This window comes from Lonchura striata, chromosome 3 (assembly GCF_050655825.1).
Source record: "Lonchura striata isolate lonStrDom1 chromosome 3, ASM5065582v1, whole genome shotgun sequence".
Classification (NCBI taxonomy): Eukaryota; Metazoa; Chordata; class Aves; order Passeriformes; family Estrildidae; genus Lonchura; species Lonchura striata.
Window position 1 is genome coordinate 47333366 of NC_140705.1, and position 17868 is coordinate 47351233.

Here is a 17868-nt window from a genome sequence, read left to right on the forward strand (position 1 = left end):
TGCTTTCGACATCACCTGTCTCAGAGAGGTCAGAATTTTGAGGCATTGTGCTCTAATAGGGTCTGGTTTACATGCATCTCCTCAGTTATATAATGACAGCCTTTAGTTATCTGACTCACATCCTACCTCTCACTGTTAGGTATGAATCAAAGCCATCCTTGGTCAGAATGAATTATCCTTTGTCACTGGAACACCATCTGATGGAACAAGAATTATATAAACTTTCATTTTAGGCAGTCCCATTTTTTCTTTCAGTGGCAAAAAAAAATCTTTAAAAGTTGAAAGCAGAATTAATTATGAATTTACTTGTTCATGTAGAATAATCTGTCTTTAAAATAGCTCAGCATTGAAATTGCCTCAAAGGCAGAAACATCTGCTGCAGAGCAGAAGCACATACACCCTGGCTAAAAACAGAAACCTGAGATTTTACTGTTGCTCAGCTTTGTCATTGCTTCTACTTAACATTGGTGCCCAATTGCATTGCAAGCACTATAGAAATTTAATGATTAATCTGAGTGGCACCTAAAACACAATACGCAGGTAGGATGAGTATGTGAAAGCAGAAAACCAATGTCAAAATGCATTCATGTAAAATGTTACAGTCCTGGGAAACCTGCCTCTTCAGCACAAAAAGCTCATGCATACATAGATCTCAGAAGGATTGTATTCAAGAAACAGATGGAAGTTTGCATATTTTTTAAAATGAAAAGTGAAAAAAAGGAAATAGCCTGCAGAGAGCCAGATAGTCCAGATCACTCACCAGTAGCTTACTATTCAGGGACTAGGAGGGCAAGGAAGGAAAAAACCAAAAACAACTGTGAGCAAAATTTGCTCACCACAATAGACTGTAGTATTTGACTCTGGGATTATTAATTTCCCTTTATAAGAAGGAAGGAAAGTTCATTGTGCTGGAGTGAGACACTAGCTGTGCAACTGAATAGTGCTTGCAGTAATGACTAATCAGCTAAAAGGAGCCTGCAGCGGGGAGTCAGTGTGTTACGCAGCCTCTTGCCTTGAAACACCAGCTGGGCTGATTTTGAGAGAGTAGAACTTCAGCAAAGCCCCTCATATCAATAGGAACATGCACAGGAGAAGGTATACACACAAATACACCACCTATGACCATTCCTTACTAGTTAGAGGTCAGTGGGAGACTGCAGATCTCCAGGAAGCTTTGAAACTCTGCCTGTGTACTGCTCGGAGCCAGTGGCTCCCAGTTTTGGTTTCACCACGATGGAGCAGTGAGGACATGTTCTCCTCACAAAGGCCTCTGTTCTTCATGGTTTCCAGCCCTGCTCACAATAACACAGGGCAAGGGCAGGTTCACCAGACAACAGTTCTTGTGTTGGACAGACTCACTGGAAATTCATTGCTGTTTGCTGTTCTAACCTTCTGCAAAAACATCCCTGTTAAAAGCCCTGTTATTATAGCTTTCGGCACTGATGCACAGGCATGTTATAAAACAGCTCCTGATTTTCTGGGATAATTTCTGGAGGGCCCCAGGAAATGGAAAAAACAAGAAGAACACAGAAGATGTATATTATAAGTTTACATATTCAAAAAGTAGGTGGGAAAACAGCAACACAGCAAACTTAAGGGAAATGTAAAAACACAGTTTTGACTGTGCACCACAGATATCCTAAGTGATATGAGAATGATTAATGATGTTAACTGTACCACAGGTGACATGATGTTCTGTATTGTAGTACAAAGCATCTTGTCAAGTGTGATACAGTTAATTCCCAAGCCACATAAATTCCCTATTCAAAAACAAATTTATTGACTTTAAATTATTGGCTTACAATAAGGGCACCATAACATATCTTTTCTGATAGCTATAAATTATTGCAACTATCCTTCTTTCTCCCTGTACACAATAAAGGAAAGAAGAGAAGGCAAAATAAAATTTAAAAAAAACTCCTCTTATATACCCGAATATCAGTCTTATTTTGCCTCTGATAACAAACAGGAAAATCCATATAGAATTAGTCTTTTTGTGATGTGCACCTGAGAAGCAGACAGCAGAATTTTTTAGCATATTAACTAACACTGTTAGATTTCCACTTTCCATGCACCAGTGACAGGGAAGAGAAGAAACCACATCTGTGCTTTTTAAATAGCTGCAAACTTAGAAAAACCCTTCTAGAAATAGGGAAAGCCAAGGTCCCAGAAGGGCAGAGTAGAAAAGAGCTTGTCTGAAGCATTTTAACCACTGATTTAGTTCTGGGTGTGTTAACTGCTGACTCTATTAAATCAGCTGAAATGAACACCAGTATGGTTCTAGCCCGTCTCTGGTTAAGAGATTAAAGAGACTTGGATCTCTCTGGCTCTTCAGCCTGCAGAAGAACTACCACTACCTTTACAAGGGAATGAATGCAGTTCAGGCAAGTGGAAATGCAGAGAATGGTCATATTTAGCAGTGGATTTATACAACCCACTGCCTCATGAGTTGGAAATCAATTCAAGTGCAACCATTTTGGAATTCAGAAAGCCGTCCTCAGAAAAATCACTCATAAAGGACTTAGGCAGCAATCAAAAAACAGGTTGCGGTACTGAGCCCATAATGGCAAAACAAACAGAGAGGAAACTACCTGAAAAGCTACAATAACTGATAAGATGGAGTCACTGTTTGTTTTTTTTTTCCTCTCTTGTTTTTCCATTGCGTCTTCTGGACAAAGAAAGCTGAAAGCCCTAGCCAAGGAGTTCCCCTGTGTCACAGTTAGCTCAAGTGCTTTCCCCAAGTCCCACTGGTGCAAAGGAACATATTGGCAGGGAAGGGACATGGTTATACTGTTCTGGCAAACTCCATCTGGCATCTATGTCCCAGGGGTGCTGGAGACAGCTGGCATTAGTTTTAATAGTCAGATTCAAATCTTTCTCTGGATCAATGTGTACAAATCAGACCTGTAACTCTGTTTGTTGTTGTGTTCCTTCATGAGACAGGCTTTGCCACAACTGGAAAACACTGAGTTTTCTTATTTGTTCATTTTTAAACCCAAAATATTGTCCACTGAAACACCAGTCACTCAGCATCATCTTCCCATTTTTGTTGTTCTTCTAGCAAACTGAGTTTAAAGCCCTTTAAAGGGAATCTATCTGTCCTAATCTGCTGAAAAATAAACCTTTATAACCATAGCTCAATCCCTACAAACTCAGGATATTGAACTCTCCTAACAAAAAGATCAAGTCAGTTAAAATAAACTTCTTCTACCGGCAGTACTGAATACTGACAACAGACTAGATCAAATGTGCCTACAAGATTCTCCATAAACAAAATCTAGCTGAAATTATACCTGAAGAATCTGTGTACTACCTGAAAATTTTCAATTAAGAAAAAATTTTTAAAAAGCTAAAGCTGTTACTTCCTTCTTTTCCAAAGGTATCCTGAATGAATACTTTAAAATTAATTTAATTAATTATTTTAATTAATTTGTTTATTTAAATACTTATCAATACTAGAGCAAGAAGTCTAATAATATGTATGGAAATAGGTGTTCATTGCATATGGTATCATAATTCAAGACTGTGGTGCAGTACCACAGAAACATGGGCAAAATAAATGGCTAAAAATGTTAATAATGATAAAAAAAGATGCCTGTTATCTATTGCTGTGGAAATTTACTAGCAGGAAGAGGTATAGTAGCCAAAAGACTTCTTTTACAGCCCTACATCAGGCACTAAAACTGTTAGCCCAATCCTGAAGATATTACTCCTCGAGAACAGTCCCATTGAAATTTAAACCCTCAAATGTTCTTTTTGAATTATGCTTTAAAAGGTTTTTTTTAGAAAAAACAACTTTGAAATAATTCCAATATCTCAAGCCATTGTAGGAACAAATTGATGCTTCCATATGAGACTCTTTCTAATAGAAGAGTATTCAAAAGCTGTCTTTCAAAGTTTAAAAAATGCTTTCACTTATGTAAAATTTGCTAATAGTATGAATAGTGATATAGAACTAGGTAGCAAAAATATTTTTTTAAAACAAGTGTTGGGTTTCCCTTCATGCTGTTTTAAATTACTATTATTCTCTTAACAGTTACATATCATCACAGCACCAATTGAGCATTAATTCTAATTCTTTCATGACTCAGCAACTTAATCTGAAATTAGTGTCAAATGTTTATGTTCTAGTAGCAAATAAGGATTTGTTTGAGCAGCTTCTGTGTGGTATCACATCCAAATACGGCAATTCTGTTACTTAACATTTTAAAATATGAACAAAAGTGTAATTGGTCTTGAAAAAAAACCCAAACCCCAAAATACCCCCTCTTCTCCAATCCAATTCTTTCTTCTCTCATGGCTATGTAGGAAGCTGTTCAAGTTTGACTCTCTAAGGAAACAAATAAAAGAATGAAATAGGTTTTTGTATCTATCTGATGTGGCAAGACAAAGGAGATAGAGATTTTTGATGGTATGTTTTTTCCATTATCCATATAGAAAATATTCTAGTTTATGTAACAGAACATTTTATCCCTCTCTGAGACTCTGCTTTGAGTGACACACTTGAACTGCCTCTCAGCCACCAATGTAGTATTTTTCCGATATATCCATCAGAACTTTGTTAAACAAACTAAGATTGAAGGGTGTGTGTGTGTGTGTGTGTAAACCTTAAAAATGAAGAGAAGGGAGAAAGAATGAGAAATTGGCATAATGTAGTTAAGAGTGGAAAAAAAGGTATCTTTCATTAAAATGGTGTCCAAAAGATATCAAACTTGGTGAATGACATTTTCTTCTTTGGTTTGCAAAGGCTTTTGAAGCAACCTTAATATTCAGTTATTTCATTAATATTTATTCAAATAATCTCTCTGCATATCCCAGAATTTCTCACTTTTTTTCCTCCAGATAAATAAAGTAATTTTGACAGAAGAAAGGTAGACATTGCAATGGGAACAACTTATAATAGTTGTGATCAAAATAGTTGTGATCAAAATTCAATGACACATTTTCATCTACCTTAGTGAGTTTTGGCTGAGATCTAAAGGAGATTATTAAAGTCTTTTGATTAAAAATCTAACTAGAATGTGGGAGATTAAGACTTGTAAGGGACAGGTTTGTAGCTGCTGTAAAGTTTCATAGTTCTATTGACTTTGAGAATGTTTAAATAATTTATACCAGCAGATGATTTCCCTTCAAAATTCACAGACAACTTTCATTCCCCTCCTATTAATCTTCCACACTATACATACCACATTTTAGATAGTAAATATGAATGTACAGTCAGTACTTTGTTTTTTATTTTTTTTATTATCAGATCTTGGAAGATGAATAAGTTGTGTGCCCATTGATTTCCTGCTGTTCTGTATGTGGAGCAGATAATAAATCCATATCACATCAAGTATGCCTTAGAAAAAGATGCACTCTGGATTTTAGAGCACATAATTAGGTCAAAAGGCAGCCTGGGTAGCTGGTTTGTCTGGAATCAAAGAGAGTATCTGGAAACAAATTGAATATAGCTTGTAGACATTTTCATAGACATGATGACTGAGATTTCACATTTCTATATATTTTAGTAAATCCATAAGTAGCAAAGAAAACAATATGGGGATTTTTTGGTTTTTTTTGAGAGACAAAATCCAAAACTTTTTATTGCTATGAGTTATTGATGAAGGAAACAAAAAGCTCTTTTCTAACTCAACAGAGAAGAAAGGTTTGAGTGTGCTAGTAGGGAAAGATTATGAAGTTGGGAAGCATGCAGGTTTTTACCAGAATCATAAAATAGCCTAGATTTAAAAAGACCTATGGAGGTCACCTGGTTTGACTCCCTGCTCAAAGCAGGGAAGATTTAGATCTTACTTTGAATTTAGATCATGTTACTGAGGGTAATATGGTGTCAAGTTTAAAATATCATCAGAGAAGAATCCTGTCCCAGCTTCCCTGGGCAGTCTCTCAATGGGCTTTACCCTTGTTACTGTGAAAGGATCAAGAAATGGTTTTCACAGTATTTAACTGAAATACCAATTATTATAACTCATGCCCTTTTGTTTTGCATCTTAAAGAGGAGCCTGGCTCTACCTTTCCTTCTATCACCCTTTCCATACACCTCACGTGCTTCATCCCCTTTATCATTTTGGTGGCCATCCTCTGGGCTTGCTCTACCATGCCAACATCTTTCATGTGTTGGGGGCTCAATACTGGACACCTTTCTCCACATGAAGTCTCACAAGCACCAATGTGAGGGACACGGTCACTTTACTTGAGTGACTCCAAATAACTTGGTAATAGAGTTTAGCCTTCATTGCTGCAACAGCACATTGCTGACCATCCTCAAAAATAACCCAGAGCCAATCTTTTGAGTGTCAGGGACTGAATTTTAGGATGTCCCTTCCCGGTTTGTTAGATATGGCTGAGTAAATACCTTCCCAGGTTCCAGTTGCCCTCTAGTCAGTCTTTTTGTTTGTGGAGGGGCTGTTGCTTAGAAAGAAGGGTGAAGAAAAGATTGTCTATTGAAATATTGTTTATTCCTGAGTTTGCTTAACTGCAGTTTTAGTTCTGTTGTGAAAGTTTAAATAAAGACAGGTGTTGAAATGACTTTGAGATATAACTGTGTTTTAAAGAATGTGGAAGTTTAGACATTAAAACAATCATGGATTATTAATTGTGCAATAAATTGCTTTCTTATCCACCATATGGGTCATGAGGTTTCTCAAAGGGGTAGGAAAAAGGAAATGTATTGTCAGTAACATGCTCAGGATACTCATAAAGGCAGTGGAACTTGGATAAGCACTGATATTAATAAAGAAAAACATTCAAAATATAGATTGCACCACACCTGTACATGCTACATAAGGCAAAGAAATTAAAAAGATTATTTTTATTTCTATTAAGTGTTCATATTGTATCTAAGTAACATTGAGTTCTTCCACCTCTTTATGGTGAGATAAAAACATTTCTTTCAGATAGGAGTGCTGCTTCTGTTATCTGTGTCTTTGTCACCTTGAGACAAAGCTGCCAAAACACAGCCTGTGTGAAATCACGTTTATGTGAGACCATTTTGAAGCTAAAGCAAGTTATGAGTGCCATTTCCTGAATATCATGGGGCAAATTTTAATGTGAAGACACAATTATAACAGCTTAAAAACTACACTGGCTGTTAATTTAAGAGGTGCATTTGAACTTCCAATGTCTTTATTATTTAGATCTAGGCAAACTGTCTCTTTATAAATTGTGAGTCAGTTAAAGCTGAGCTATATATCAGCAACATTTGTATTTAGAACTGCTCAGTCTTGGACTCACTATTCAGTTTTGGTTTTTTACCCTAAAAAATTATGCAGTTTTTTACACTGTGGAAATATTATCAAAGATATAATTTATGTCATATATAGAAAATTTTTTACTAAGCCAATCTGTTCAATGTGGAGATGACCTGTGCAATTCTAAATTTTTTAAAATATATAATTACTTTTTAAAGGATCTTTCTTTATAAATCTTTTTAAACTTTGTTAGATTCTAAATGACAATGAGAGTGATCTAGTCAAGTCAGAAATTCCTCTGGTTTACACACAAATGTTTGCAAACGGATGGCTTGTAGACCTGCAGGTAGACCACAGTGGAAAGCAGGGTGAAATTCAGACCATGATCTGAAGCTCATTGAACTTCTCATTTCAAGTCTTGGAAGCTGCCTAGTTCAAGAGTATTTAGACTGGCTTTAGAGACGAGATTTTTCTAAAAAACAAACCTTTGTACTAAGATACTTGTAACATGAAATGGCATAGTTAAGAAATGCACTGTGTGCATCACCTTTCTAATGTGTCCCAGCCATCTGAGCTATGACAAATATCAGCAGAAGACTATTTATAATATTATTTCCTTTTTTTGAGTATTTTAGCATTACTAGACTCACTTTGGGCTCTCCATGCATAAAGGTCACTGTTACAGAAGAGTCTCAGGGAACAAGGACCTCTCCTGATGGCTCCCAGCAGGCAGCTGCTCAGAGGACAGGGGAAAGAATGGAGAGTAAAGTACTTTGACTCCAACAGGCTACTCTTTTATATCTATATAAATTATTAAAGCTGGAGGTGACCCTTGAGAATGAGAAGACTAAACTGGGTTTTTGTAAGCTCCACTGTTTCACTTCCCACAGAAGAAAGAGGAGATATCAGTGAATCTCATTACCATCACCAGTGAAAATTTTACTGCATTATTCTTTACCTGGACACCTTTTAAAAATACAACCACATCGCAGAAAATTGTATAAAAATTGGTTGCTGTGGTAGCTAAAAGAAAACTTTCATAAGAAAGCACAAACCTAGCCTATTTTACAAATTTTCTAATCTCAAGACAATGTTGCTATATTATACAACAATTTTAAACAGAATTAAAGACTTACCTTGTAAGTCTTTTGTTCCTCGTTTTACTGTGTGATCCCTCTCAATGCAAGTACACAGCAATTAAGCATCAGCATTTTCCATTCTGCTTATCTGACAACAACACACCTGGTCTAAAATCTGTAAACCCAGCCACCCACCCACCCCACTGTCTCGCCTGAGCTGAGTCACAAGAATTCAAACTTGTCTTTTTTTTTTGCATCAGCAGCAGACGGACAATATCGATGGAAACAAACAGCTGCTGATTTGTCACTGACCCCAGGGGGAATACAGAGAAATTTGATTCAGTCTCTATAGTTCTCTGACTCTGAAACCATGTTAAAGGTTTGCACAGATACATATTACATAATCTCTTGGGTAGGGCAGGGATTTGCAAGATCATTTTTGAGATGTTCCAAACTTTAGTGGGGAAATCTTTCTTTAACTTCAAATTAGTAATTACTCGTGTTTATAAATACTCCATGCATGGTCTTCTTTAAAACAGCAGAAGGGAAAGCTATGAGAACAGAAACTGGCTAGGCTGAACACACTATCTACAGCACTCTAGGCTCAATAATACTGGGGATCTTTGAGCCCTCAGCAAAATGTGTGGATATTGAGATTCTCTAGTGCAAGGTCCAGGACTTTGGTGTTTTGTTGCTTATTTCTGTCCCTGTCCCTCCCCCCCTCACCCTCGCCTTTAGTTTTTGTTTGTTAGTTTGTGGTTTTGTTAGTTTGGTTTTGTTTGGTAATTCTATATTACAGTTTAGGATGTTTTAGTAGTAAGCACATGTTCTATTATTGGTGAACTAATTCCAAAAACATTTTAAAATATGAAACATCTCTTTTTAATCTTTTCCAAGCTGCTTTAAGCATAATTTCAAATGAAATAATGAACTGCTTTCTCTTGTTAGAGACTGCATGAGTAATATCTGACCCCTTAATTTATGCCTTACTGAGTACTCTCTGGTTTGATGCTTCTCTCAGCTGTGAGGTTTTCACTTATCCAACAGATCTCACAACACCTAAATTTCAATATACCCAGAAAAAAAAAAAAAAAAAAAGACTAGCAAATACAGCTCTTGGAGTATAAAATCAATTTCTAAAAAAAATTATTTCAAGTGACATGCTCAGACATAGTTGAAAACTACTAATTATCTAATGTGAAAAACTTTGAACACTGTTTTCCTGCTAAATGTGACTGGATTATCTAACTGTATTTATAGACCAATAGGGTAAAACTCTTCTCTATGGGAAGGGCAGGTGGCTAGAGATAATTACAATACTTAAAAGTTTTGGATTTCTAGTCCCTCAATGATTAGGGAAAAATAAATTGATCAGAGTAATAGAGATTAATATTCATAGAGAGCACCAACTGTTGTTCATGGTCTTAGGAGAAATCAAGAACCTACCACAATCTTTGCAATACACAGTTTGCTCTACTCTCTTTCACAGGAAGAAAAGTGCCATTTGCTTCAGAATTAGTGATTCCTTATCATTTTATTGCTTTGTATTCCATATAGAAGTAAAACCTACCCAAGTAATTTCTATGAGTGTGCTATGAATCCAGGATACCAACAGTTGCAGAAAAGACTTTGAATAATTGTAGGTATCTTTTATAAATTAATTGACAACCAAATTAATGGGTAATTTTCCAAATACAATTAGAAAACGGAAATGTATGCTCTGCCCCACAGACTGCATTTTGACCATGCAGTGGATTTTCTATAAAAGACTAAAAGTTTAATATTCTTTTAGCGCTGTTTCTGTCAGAGGAGAAGAATGTTGTAGAATGGAATGGAAGAAGACAGAATTCTTCCTTTAGTCAATACTTGCCGAAAAATGAGATAATGCAGTACTAATCAGACAGCAAAATATGGTTTACCCTTTTACAAAATAAAATAAATGCTTATTGCTTTAGGCTATAGGTAATATAATTTAAATCTCATTTGTATATAGCAAATTAAATAAGTTCTAACAAGTAAACAGGATGAATAGGAAAGTCAGATACTTCCTCATGGGATTTGCCTTACATTTCTGCTCCATTTTCCCCTGTTAGTCCTTGTGATATAACCACAACACAGAAAATCTGTCTTTCACATGCCACTGTGAATTTTTACATTTTCATTTAGTTTCCTGATTCATTTCAATGTTTGTTAGGAATTTGATTAGAAGGTAGTGGTAGAGTAAATACAGATTGCTAATGAGTATACAATTGATATACAAATACATAAAAATAAGGCATTCTAGTTTTGTTTCCTTGTTTGTTTTTCCTAACAATGTTTGCAAAGTTAAAGGAAAATAAAATTTTAAAAAGTGTAACTCCAATGAATCATCCCAAACAGATGATTTGTCTTTCAGATAATGAAAGAAAATTTCTACTGGTATCAATACATTGGCTCAACTCGTTATTCTGACCTGTACTTTATGTCATCAGAGATATCAAGATATTATATAAATTACTTTAGAAATCAGGCTGAAAAAAAAAAAGGAATGGGGAAACTTGGTCAGATTTTGATGTTGCTAGACTTTGCATCTACAATAAATCAATTACCTGGTCCAATATGGATCTAAAATCTGCAAAGACTTGATTTAAATTACTTGCATCTCATCTCTAGAGAACAACCTCTTATTAGTCAATATATCTGTGGCAATATTACACTCTTTGGCCTTCCAAGAACTATCTACTAGTAAGTTTTCTCTCCTTTTTAAGATCAACTTCTGCTTGTCAACTTTATTACAAATAACTTTTTTTTATTCTGATAGTGAGAGGCTTTTGTGTTCTTCCTAGCTCTGTGTACAGTGTCTTTCTGGTCTTTGTTTTGCTCACATATTTTTTTTTTTTATGGCAATCCAATCTATTTTTCCCTTTCCTTATTTTTTTCTGCTTATCTGGCAGTCATTAAATAGCACTGGATTTAAACATACTTGTCCTTTGTTCTATTTCCATAAGAGTGGAACAATTTGAATCTATATATTTAAAATTACTTGCTGAAAGCTGCCTGTTCCACCTCCCTTCTTTCCCCTTAAGCTTCCTTCTCAAACCTCAGTGTTTGCTCACTGCCTGCTCATTTGTTGTTTGTTATTCTGCTCTCTGGGCTCTTTTCTGAAAAGCTGTACACACTGTCAATACACTGTCATTCTCATTTGTGCTGTCTTCAGCCCTCATAGTACCAGAGGATAATTTCTGTTGGCTGGAATCTATCCAGAAAAAGGTCTCCCTCAAATATGTTCTTGAAGTTTTTTACTGAAGTCTTCTCACAGAGACATTCTTAGAAACTGCTGGACATCGTATCCCTGCAGCACTCTCTACCCACAGTCAAAATCCTCAATTGCCACTGGGTAATTCTGCCACATACTTATAAAAAATACTCTCAAAATGTTTTATCCATCTGGTCTGTATTCAGTCTACAGTCTTCTAGGGATCTAAATCTGAAGTCGAGATGTGATGTACTAGGCAAAGAACGTTTTTTTCTTTTTCCACTGTTTGTACCAAGACAAAAAAATATTTTATTGTAATAGTTATGCAATTTGAATTAAAAGGGGCAATTGGTATGTCTCTCTTGTGAAAAGGACATAATGTTTTGTTATTTTGATGTGACTTCTAGCTCTTTTCCTTTATTCCTGTATTATCTGCCTTAGTATATTTTTATGTATCTTTGATTTGCAGTGGACTGAACTATTATCGTCCTTCATGCTCCTCTTATGAATGCATTGCATTTTTCTTCCCTGCATTTTGTTTTTTACCTTTAGGCTTCCATTTCTCATGCAATCTGTCCTTTAACCTGTAAACATCTTTTCAAAAGCTTTGTTAAAATGTTCTTTTTTCCTTTTCTTCTCTGCTTCACTGCTCTTGGGACTTCATCTCAGATAAGGCAAACTGAAGTTCTCTAAGTAGCATCCTCTGTGTAGCCACACACCAGTCTGGAGTTTCCAGGACACATCCAGTCTGCATGTGTCTGCATATTGATAGATTATATGTCGGCTTTCGCATATTTTCAACAGATATAAGTTTGCCTGCCCCTTAATGTGGAAGCTTGTCACTTTCCCTTTCATGTTATTTCCATTAGTTAACTTTTCTCAGAAAACTTTTCCCTTTGCTGCCCTGCTGAAATGTTTGGATTTTTTTTTTAACACTTTTATATCCTTTTATGACCTTTAAATTTGATTATATTTGTGGTTTTTTTTTTTTTTTTTTTTTTTTTTTTCATTCTCACAGTCTTCTGAACTCTGAGATAATCCAAATAATACATTTTATCGGAAGATCCAGTCAACTGAGTAGTCATTGCATCATCAATAAAAAAATAATTAGTGTTACTAGGCTTAGTATTGATTGTTTGAAATGCCAAAGTATATGTACATTCTAAAACTAACACATGCAATATGGTCATCATAAATTATTATGAGAATTCCCAGAAAAAAATGCAGTTTTGATTTTTGAATGTGATTTATCCATCCCCTAACAAGATGTTAGCAATAACTACCACTTTAAAAATGTTTTTTATAAAGCACAGACCAAATTCTGAAATCTTGTTCTGGTTTGAAGGAGAAATACTGAGTTCAGAAGCTGGTTCATCAGTACATTTGAGATTTTAGATACTGTATACCTGTGAGATTTGTTGTGTCACCTAAAATTTTAAAACAATTAAATATTAAGTTATTTGTGAAACTCTGGAGTGGGTATTACTAATGAACCAGAAAAGATTCTAAGATTTCTTAATTCTGCAAATATTCTTACTTGTACTCTTAATTTTCAGACTGCTGTGAGGGTTTTGTTTGTCTGTTTGTTTGTTTGTTTAATTTCATCAATACTGTAAACTATTTGTAAAGACCAAAGACATCAACCTGTGTGAATGAGTAAATTCAAACATGCATTTTCTTCAAATTAAATTGTTCACCTTTAAATATTGTATCTTTCTCTACATGAGTCTTTATATTGAGACAACTTTGAAAATTTGGATGTCAGAGAGAATAGCTGACAAATTACAGGAATTCTGATTACTTTTCATCAGAATCTTATCCCAACCCCACTGCTGGTAAAGTGAGCAGTAGACTCTGTTATGCCTTTCTCAACAACTGTGTCCAGTGCAGTAATTGACACCAGGAAAAGCCCACCTCCCTGAGTTAAATACAGAAGAAACAGACCAAGAACTTCTTGAAGATGCATCCTAATCACAGAAAGGTCTTCCTCTTTCATCTAGCATAGCAGAGTCATGTTGCAGGTCTTGTAATGGGTAATGTAAAATGGACTCCTTTGTAAGCAGCAACTAAAAATGGAATAAATAATATTAAATTTACTGTTATTTTCTCCATTTTTCAATCTTGTTTCAATGTCTTCTGCTTTCATTTATTTTTTCTATTCAGAACTCTCTTTTGTCTTTCAATTTAAAATAGCAAGGATCAACTTGTGTTAAAATTATAAAGAGCACACTTTTTGTCAGTCTTCATGAGTACATAATTTATTGAATCCAATCTCTGTTGTGATGCAGCTTTCTAGATTACTCTTATTTCTTACTAAATCTCAGTTGGCAATTGCAAATAATCTTTTCTTTAACCTTCATTCTCTTCTCTCTTTCATACATGTGCAATGACATGTTGACATAATATATATATATATATAATACACATAAATCCTTTCTTGTACTTAGCTATTGCTGTTAAATTTTCTGGCTGAATATAATTGACATTCAAAAGAGCAGTCTAATAAGATGTTAAACACTGTATGAATCAGTTTTTAAAAGTGTTCACTGTACCCAAAACAATAACTGCTGCATATCATGCTGGGGGTTGAACATGACAAATACTTTGTTATTGCTCTTTTTGTAGGCTCAGAATTATTAGCAGTTGATTAGACTTAAAAAGGAAGGTTCAAAGATTTCTTGCACATACAGATAAGGGAAAAAATTTTAAAGGAATAGAGTATAATTCTAAAGGCTCTCTACAAACTATAGCTGTTACCTTGAATTTTGCATAAAGCTGGTCCTGCATTAAGAAAAACCCAATCACATTAGACAGCAAAATAAAGAAAAAAGTATTTTAGCCAGTCCTTTATATACTGTTACACACTCAAACTTCAGAAAATTGGCTTAACTAAGAAAATGTATGTGTTGTATATCTGTTTAATATCTAAGGAAATTCATACTGTCACATGATTGGTATTTTACAGTATAAAATGTAAATTAAAGGCAATATATCAGTACTCTTTGGTGGTGCAGATTAACTAGGAATCCACTTTTATTACCAAGCAAACACAATGATTACAGTTGACTTCTATACTTGTTTCAACAAGTACAGAAATTCCTATTGCAGCAACTAAGAAGGGATCTTAGTGATCTGCAACACTGAAAGTAACATTTGTCTTAAAATATACCATGAAGAGTAGTTTGAAAAAGCTACAGTGACATACATTTGCATTGAGGGATTAATCTTCAAAATTTATGAATACTCATTAAAAACAAGAACATTTCTTAGAAGGAATGTTCTTGGTTAATGTTTTAGGATATATAATAATAATAATAGAGTCATTGGAAGAATTTGTTGCTTTAAGTGTAAAAATCAAACTTTGAATTTTGTCAAAAGAATATGACAATCCAAAGCAGAAGGGAATTTTTTATCCTGAAAGTTATTGCTGACTGAGGGATGTTAAATGAGCAATTCTTGACTACAGAAAAATTGTGCTTGTTTTGGTGCAAATCCTACTGGATATAATACTTTAGAATGTACAACAGGATTTGAAACTGATTTTTTTTTTCTTACTACACAATGCAATATTACCATAGAAAAATACAATTTAAGTACAGATTCTTTTTTGTAAATTCAGAAAAATGTCTACATCATCAATATTTCAACAAGGTATACTTCTTTTCATCCTAATGTATGTATAATTAGTCTTATATAAGGCAATAACTCTGTAGGATAAGCATACCAATCTAATTTTAACAAAAACTTCAAAGGGAAGAAAGAGTAAATCAGTGACTATAGCCAGCTATTGTTTTTCAAATGCACAATCCACTTTTCCCAAGCTTGAAAACAAATGTGAAATATCAGCCACATAAATAATGAGCATAACCTTTTGCTGTTGAAGCTGCCAACATGGAGCTAAATAGTAAGAAGAAAAGAGCACTTCATTAATCATTCATACAAGATTATATCTGATGTAAAATTATATGTATCCTCTAGTATATGCATTTGTTTTGTTTTGGTTAAAATTAAGTAGTCCAAACACTCGGACATAGGTTATGGTTCCAGATGTTTAGGAATATATGAAAAAAATTTAGAGCACTAGTGAAGAAAAGAACACTTAAAAATTGAATTGATGGGAAAGGAGGATTTCCATTGTTGGTCTCTACAAATTACTTCTATTTTTAGCACAGCACACTGTATAAAAGCTCCAGCATCAAAGTCCAGGTCTAGCCTACTAAGACATTCTTACAGTAAGATGCTTTAATAACAAACTGATTGAGGTTTTCTTCTCTGTACTTGTTCTTTCCTGATGACTTGGGTTGGTTCTCCTGTCTCTAAATAGGTCTAACAGGGTGAGGGAGGCCACCCACATACCAAGATCCCAAGTGGAGAGCAAGAGTATGCTGACCTTATCTCAGGCACAGACTTGTGCTCAAACTTAAATCTGTCACTGCCTTCAGGGAAAGAAATAAGGCAAGGTTTTCCCCATAATATTTTCAAACAGTACTGTTTATTTCTTATGTTCTGTATTTTCCTTGGACTGAACTTTGGTTTTGCCTGTTTTGCAGACAGTTTGTTTCTGTTAGACTTAAGGAAAACGAAGATCATTCTATTGATTAAAATAATGACCCTTTATAGAATCCTTTTTTCCAGTGTGAATACTTACTCACAGTGCTGAGTTTACTTGGATTCAATGGGTCTAGTCATACAAATGAAAACAGAGCACGACTGAACTAGACTGCAACCCCGGCAGCCACAGCTTTACAAATCCTGAGGTTTTGCTTGTGAAAAGCCATGCAGATAAGACGCCATCCTTGACACATGCTTTATTTAGGACAGGGGATGAATAATATCTTGATATTTCCTGTAGTGTGAGGGACTTTATACCCCTCTGATGGGACAGCTTCACACAGTGACAATGCAGTTTCCTTCTCCTACTCTCACCTACGGCACAGACTCAGCTGCTACTGCTCATCTGACAGTGTGCTGAACCGGGCAGCCCACCATCCCAGCAAAAAGGGGCAGTACATTTTTGCCAGGGTACTGAACATAGTAAAAGCCCTGGAGGCACACCAGAACTCATCCAAGGAAAGGGGCAAGAAAAGTGGAAAAGGGGGCAAAAGAGTGAGAAAACAGAGCAAACATAGTTTGGGAACCACACCTTTCATGATGTCTATGTGGTTACACTGCTTCAGCTTCATCATATTTTTGCCATCTTTCATCCATCATAATATGACTTCCTGACTACTTTCTACTTTAAATTCAACTTCTAATCAGGAGTCCATGGGGAACAGGAAAGCAAGTAAGGACCTGATCCTGTGATGATAACCTGCAGACTGTGGTTTAGCATTAACTATGCTATTTTTAACAGCCCAAACACGATTCATCTTTTCTACTTTTAGCCATTCATTCTAGTTCCCCCTAGGAGATTTGTCTCCTCTCGGTTATGCTGATTTAGCTCTTCACATGGCTGACCTCTAAACTGGACTTGCAAAATGAAGCACTCAAAACAAAAAAAAAAAAGTCTAATCTTTAAATAAAAACATACCATTTCATCAGTCTGATTTATAGTCAGAGCAAAAAACTGCAGAATTGGCATAAATAAATGTCAGGGCTCAAAGGGAGGCAGGAATGTATGGCCACTTGTGGGGAGGGAGGGAGACATCTTTTAGTAAGCTCCAGAAAGAATAGGAGCATGGAGAAACTGCAGGCTTAATTCAGGCATTAGTTTAGACTTGTGAATGGTGTAGACAGGCAGCAGATTAGACCACTTGGGGAGGTGTGTAATTTTCTTTGGTGAAGGTTTCTAAGAACAGATTAGACATGAGCCTGTCAGCATGTACACAGCTTATCTGAGCTTGGGAGTTTGGATACTATACCTTTGTTTTCTACTAGATGGTGGAATGTTCTGAAATATTGTCAATGTCTGGTTTTATCTATTTCCCAGAACATCTTCAAAATTTAAAAAAAAAAAGTTTTTTGATGTAGCTTTGTTGGAAGTAGCTAAAATGTGTCAGAATGTTGCGTTTTTATGGATCCTCTATGTCCATGAAGACTCCTTTTAGAAAAGGGATAATAAAGCCATTAAGCAAGAGCTACTTAATCTTAAAGCAAAATAATCTAAAATGTTTTGAACTTGAATATCCACATTTATGTGTACTTGGCTTAGTCAATGTTAGTAGTATTGAATTGTAGAAACTAGTAATTAAGCAGGCAATTCGCTATAGGCTGTCAAACAGCAGCTTTACAGAGTTGAGTACACTGCAAATTTAGGTGCTACACTGGGTGCTCATTGCAGATTGCTTGAAGCTGAATTACAGGTTCAAAGTGGAGACAGGCAGCTCTTGAAAAATCAAGGTACTTGGGAGACTCAAAGATATCT

General features: G+C 35.3%; 1 protein-coding gene across 9 annotated transcripts in view; it reads right to left on the reverse strand.

Annotated features, from left to right (window-relative positions):
- HS3ST5 (heparan sulfate-glucosamine 3-sulfotransferase 5) overlaps positions 1 to 17868 on the reverse strand; it is a 192542-nt gene that overhangs the window by 121067 nt on the left and 53607 nt on the right. Inside the window, exon 2 of one of the 9 annotated variants that reach the window (XM_021555514.4) lies at positions 127 to 197. The exons of 6 other annotated variants lie outside the window; for them this stretch is intronic. The gene's annotated coding sequence lies outside the window, so the exon portion shown is untranslated. Of the gene's footprint in view, positions 1 to 126; positions 1299 to 13448; positions 16033 to 17868 lie in introns of those variants that run through there. 2 more of the 9 variants (XM_085575051.1, XM_085575049.1) reach the window with 2 other exon arrangements.